The following is a 6,185-nucleotide window of genomic DNA, read 5'->3' as shown; positions in this document are numbered from 1 at the left end:
CTCACCTTGGCAAGTTGGATTTTGCTCTGCTCCCAATTGGTCCACATGGTCTGGCTTTTCTGTGGCTCTGCTGTTTTGTGACTTGGACGTTATAGACTTCCCTAGCTAGCTGAAGAAAATGCAGGTCTGGGAGCAGCCGAGCTGAACAGGCACTACTCCATGCTATATTCAGGGGAGTGGCTATACACAGGCATAGCTACGATTATCAGTTCTGGTATCTAGATCTTTGCTGCTCTCTTGGTTAGGGCTGACACACATGAGTCTAGGCATGAACAAACGGGGAACACTGCATGGATCCCAGGGTATGACAGTGGTGCTGATCCCACACTGAGCCCCCCCCCATTTCATGTTTTCTTCTCCCCAAGAAAGTGAGTCTGGTAGCAGTACATGGATTCAGGTCAGGTTGATTTGTGCCCTTCCATCAGCACCTACCAACACACAGGTTTGCACCCTTCCCTCTAAATTTCAGCATCTTGGGTCAAATCTCCAATTACAGCCCCCTAACTGTGGTGTGGTACATAAGGATACAAACTTGTCATATTTTTTCATGCTATGAGAGCCTGAGCAGACATGAGAAAAATTTCTTCCCCCATGAGATTCTTCTTTTGAACATGAGGTTCCTCAGAAATTCAGCCTCTGATTCTTCCTCTCAAAGTAAAATTTTTTGCCCCAGGCCAGCCTGAAGCATAATTTTGGAGTCTTCATTTCTTCCCAAGCTGTCTATGGGTCAAACCTGATGTCCAGGAGAATGTGTATCCCTTGGCATTAACTCATTTTTTCCTTCCCATGTTGAGCTTTGCAAAGGCCAGCCACAAGACAAAGCACGCTAAATGTGAGATACGTGGGTGATAAAAGTCACATGACACAAAAGCAGAGATGTACTTCTCGAAAAAAGCACCGCTTCCAAAATAAATGCTGAGCGTATCACTGATCTTGCAATAAAAGGAGACTGAGAAGGTGAACGAATGAAAAGCAGTTGGAAAATTAGCTCATGTTGTGATTGTAACGCCTTTAGTGAGGCTTCTTAATGTCTATCACGGTGATAGATGTCGCTCCTTCCAAACAAGACAAGCAAAGTCTTGGGAAAAAGAGGAAAGAGAGGAAAGGGTAAGGCAAAACATGAGGCAAATTGAAGAAGCATTTACTGTTGCTCTTCTGCCAGAGCCATCCTAGGGATGAACTCTTTGGCAGAAATGCTTCAGCACCTTGGAAAGCTCCTGATAAGTACAGACGAAAGCATGGAGTGGATTCACTGCCCCCATGAAACTGGAGTTACCCGTGGATGAGTGGCAGGCGCCTGGTTGCAGATCCATCGTAGTAATTTCATGCCGTGCCCAGCATCAGGTATTGTCTGAAATCAAAACGAAAGCCTGTGGCGAGGCTGGGAACAACATTCAAAAAGGAGCTTTGGGGACGTACCAACATTGACCCAGAGTGATGGACTAGGGTCTCAGGAGACTTGAGTTCAAATCCCTGCTCAATCATGGAAACTCACATTGGATGCTTAGTTGAGTTGCTACAAGCCAGTTTTGACTTGATACAGGTAACAACTCTTTTTTAATTTCTTGTAATTTTCTTCAGCAGTACGAGCCCGATGTTTCTTAATAACAAGGGGAATAACAAGAAGGGAAGAATCAGTCATGGCTTCTGAGAGTAAGAATTAGATGGGAAACAGACAAATATTTTGGACATCCAGAGGCAGATGTAAGAGGAGACCGGTTCTGTTTCTGCTGCAGACAAGATTTGCAACAGCAAATAAGTAAGACCTAAAATCTTTCAAAATGTTGGGAAGCCAGTACAGGTCGAGCAGCGTCCACTTCATCCATGCCATGTTATTTTAAAGGCCAGCTTTGGCCGGTCTCTGTAACATGATGTTACTAAGGTGTGTTTCAAACCCAGCCAACGCAAGGGCCTACGGTGGTGGAGAGCGCCTTCCGGTTGCTATGGGAACGGCAAGAGGCGATTCAGCCTGGCTGGAGAGATGCGATGTCCCTGGCGTTCCTGATTTAAAAACCAGCTATGCTTTAGAGAAAGCAGAGGCCTGCTTGAATGGAACAGGCAAAGGCAGAGGAAACTGAAGGGGGAGATTTTCCTCCATGGAGGAGGTGGCAAGCGGCTGTCTTTTCCCAGCCCCGTGTGAGTCCGATGCTTCAGAAGACACTCTGGGTCTCAGCATCTTCTGGTGTCAAGAGTACAACAAAATATCTCAGGAAGACCTGGTTCAGCAATGCTTTTGGGTGTCGTTAATTTTGAAAAACATTTTATATTCTTTTCAGCTTTTTAATCTGTATTTTCACCCCTTACAGTTTTTACTGGGAGAAACGGCACACTTTACTGTCTCCTGATATGGTCTTAAGATGATTTACTGTAGTGGTCCGTATGTTTAACTGTCTTTTAATATCACAGCTTATTGGGTTTTGCAGTTGTATTGGGCTTTTTAATCATTCTGTAAGCCAGCTTGTGCCCCAGCATTATAGAGGAAGACAGGCCAAAAACAAAATGGAAGGAAATTGAGCGAACACCCAATGCAAAAGTTAATTAAGCTCTCTCTCTCTCTCTCTCTCTCAATCTCTCTCAATCTCTGGGCTCTTACTCCTGCTGACACCCATGGCTGAAGACAATGTTTTTCATTGTGTTGCGGCCCAGATAAACATCTAGCACAACACTAATACATCGCTGATCTAGCAACATGGAAGATGGATGTGAGGAAATGCTGAAGACACTAGGCTGAGCTGCCATCCAGTGTGGCTTTTTCTTTTGTTTGCAGAATAGAACATTTCTCTTTATTCGTGTTTATTTCCTACTGATGAATACTCCATGAGCACACAGAAATCAAGCTAGTGACAGATGAGTAGATTCCTGTATTGTATTAATTCTTTTTCCCAGTGAATGTTCTGATCTTTTAATTAGGCATCAATAGCTTTGTTAATCTTAATTTGGTGCTGGAAGGAAGCCTTTTAAAATCTTTTTTTAAAAAAAATATATTTCTGACGTGGTTGATTAGCAGCACAAGATCTCTCCACAGCCATGTGAGTTTCTTTCTACCTTGTAGCTGTCCATTCCCTACCTTGGACATGACTTTCCATCCCTCGAAAATGTTGGAAGCGACCCGTTTCTCAATACATTGGTACCCTTCCCGACGAAACATCCTTTGGTCCAATACAATGTTCCTTCTAGTGACATCACGAGGAAACCGAACAATAATAAGATCGATATGTTGGTATTTTATATAACCTTTACAAACATTTCTGCAGCATCCCTGTCCCCAGCAGTTTTCAGTTATAAACTCTGTCAACTCTGTCTTTCTGAACGATGATCACATTCTTATTGTTGTATGATCTTTCCAAAACTGGAGTTGCATAATTTAAGATGTCCGTTCTCTGGGACAAAACGTTTGCTTTCAACTTTCCAAAACAACTGTTCTCTTTGATTTTGGCAAAGAGCCACTACAAATGACATGCTGATTAAAAACGGCATTTGCTTTTAATTTTTTCTTTTAAAAAATGGAAGTTTTGCAACCAAACACGTTCCAGTCAATTTGCTTAAGAATCCCGCAGCCCGACTTTGAATTGATCGTTTAGAATCTTATTGCAATTGGGCATCTTCAGTACGGATTATTAAATAGGGGATATTATCGATTACATTTCTGTTCTTTATGGGCCATTTCACTCATGAGAAACAGGCTGAGCCTGGCTCCCCTCAGTAACGGAATTCCAGTTCCAGATAAATAAATACACTTTCATGAATGTCTGTTTTGTAAACCTTATACCTTAGAAACTGTCATGTGGAAAGAAGCCCACGTTATGTTCTTATTAATGGTGATTTTTTTTTTCACATTAACAGTAATTTGTTACACAAAGCTTTCCACTAAGGGGAAAAAGGGATGAGTCAGATGTGAAAACAGAATAAAATTGGCTCTATCTGACGTTTGTACATCTTTACAAAATAATTTTCTTATAAAAAGGGGGACTTCCAATTACTTTTCTTCTCCAAGTTCCATTTACTTAAGAACGAGTCTAGAAGAATTTAGCAAACTGTGACCCTGGTAAATTCAGATTTTTCAGCAGAGTAAACATGCACTCTCTCTCTCTCTTTCTCTCTCTCTCTCTGTCTGTGTGTGTGTGTGTGTGTGTGTGTGAGTCCTCTCAACACAACCAAGACGTTAAGTACCACTTTGGCACAATGCCACGCCTTGATGCATTTGTGGGTCATGCCGTCTTCTCACTGACAATATTTTTATTCATACTTACTTAGCTTCTAGAATTTAATTGTTGAAGTCACATGAGCTTAAAAATGATGTCATGCTCTGGGACGAGAGATGCTGAGCGGTCCCCTTGTTTGCAACATGCCTCCTAAGAAGCAGAGAGATGCTTCCCTTCTTGTCTACAGAGCCTTGTGTTTGGAAGACGGCAGGCAGAAGCACCTCTGACAGTGGCGGTGATTTCACACCATCTTCTTCAACTAGGGTGCCCTCCCAGTGAGTCAAACTGCAGCTCCCATCATCTGCATCCAGCAGATTTTGGCTCTGGATGGCATGGCGGCCAATAAATCTGGTGGAGGAATGGGAATAGAAAGCTGATAAAATTAGCACCTCAAACCCATTCTTCGGACTGCAGCTCACAACACAGAAAAAAGATACCAGAGCATTGAAGACAGCCAATATCCGGTCAAAACACAAACACACAACAGTGCATTCTAACAGCAGCAATCAAAGGGAAAAGCCGTTTAAGCCAACTGCAAAAAGCACTGGCTAAAGCCATGTGAAAAACATAGATTAACGATTTCCACATTGTGTCCTTATTTGAACTGACCATGTAGCCATATAAGTTTTTTTAAAGGGGGGGTGCAATTCATTTTTCTTAAGTCAACTGGCCTTCACCTCTGTGCTATAACATAAACTAGCCACATAGGATAAACGGCTATGGTTACACAAGCTCCTTTAGTCATAAAGAGGTAGCTTTATGGTCATGAATTATGACTATAACATTCATTTTTAATTGTTTTTGTGTTGCCTCCTTGTTGGCAACCAGCTCCGTTTCTGTTCAAAGTTTTACACTTTCCAAACTGCTAATAAGGAAGATGAAGCTAGCGAATGGTCCCATTATCATCAGACCCAGTCTTTTAGATAGTAGAAAGTGGATTTTTACAGAGAAAGTGGGAGGAGATTAATGGGTTTGGGATGTGAAGTCGTCCAACATCTTTGGGCTTATCAAAAGGCTTGCTACGCAGTTGTAGAAGAGATAATGCACTGAAGCACTAAGCAAGAAATCCATAAAGTTTCCATTGATTTCTAAGATCATAAAATCCAAACATATATATAGCAAGTGTGATATATTATAAGGGAACAGAAGGGCTGCTTACAAAAAGCAATCCATCAAGGATTAGACCAAGAGGTAGACCTTGCCCAAGGTGGAACAACGGAGTCAACAAAGACTTGGAGAAACGCGAAGGAGCAATGAAGTTCACCATGATGATGGGTGACAAAAATTCTGTCTGTGTGTAATAGTCTCTGTTCTTGTTGAAATCAAAGTGAACTGTATGGCTTGGAGAACACTCTCAGAGTCAACTGTTCTACTGATGTATCTCTGAAAATCAGATTCCTAACATTAACTCACAGCATAACAGCCGGCATGGTGTGGTGGATACAATGTTGGACTACGACTCTGAAGACCTAGATTGACATCAATACTTGGCCATAGAGACTCATGGAGGTAAAACAATTCCTTGAACATGTCATGTTATCCCAAAACCCTGTTTGGATCACTCACCAGCATTTGGAAGGGACTTGACAGCACAGAACAAGTCACGTACTGCAGGAGTGATCAACTGTGGTCCTCCAGATATCGGAGGGCTAATAACCCTGTAAATTCCTCAACCTAGCTGCGCTGCCTGGAGGATTCCGAGACTTGTATTCCAAAGATGTAGCCTTATTGGTGACCCCAACCAGGATAGTTTTGAGGACGGTCTCTTCCTGCAGCTGGTGGGAAATCTCTCTGCAGCTGAAAAATTATTAAGTTGAAAATGTGAGGTACAGCAAAAGGACACCAAGCGGTTTACATTGCCATGTTATATGGATATACAGAATTCACTTATATATACACACAAATGTACATTCCATTCTGTGCTGGACGGTGCTTAAAAGCCCAGGAACTGGGAAGATCAGCAGAATAAACTTCACGGATAAT

General features: G+C 42.2%; 1 long non-coding RNA gene across 1 annotated transcript; it reads right to left on the bottom strand.

Moving 5' to 3' along the window:
- Positions 1-2,749: 2,749 nt before the first annotated feature.
- On the bottom strand, positions 2,750-5,892 carry LOC144584130 (uncharacterized). The gene is made up of 2 exons (XR_013538205.1): positions 5,769-5,892; positions 2,750-4,550 (listed from the first exon to the last, which is right to left on the bottom strand). It is a non-coding gene; the product is annotated as an uncharacterized LOC144584130 (long non-coding RNA).
- Positions 5,893-6,185: the final 293 nt, after the last annotated feature.

The sequence above is a fragment of the Pogona vitticeps genome, chromosome 8 (assembly GCF_051106095.1).
Source record: "Pogona vitticeps strain Pit_001003342236 chromosome 8, PviZW2.1, whole genome shotgun sequence".
In the NCBI taxonomy this organism is placed as follows: Eukaryota; Metazoa; Chordata; class Lepidosauria; order Squamata; family Agamidae; genus Pogona; species Pogona vitticeps.
This window is presented reverse-complemented; position numbering and strand designations above follow the sequence as displayed.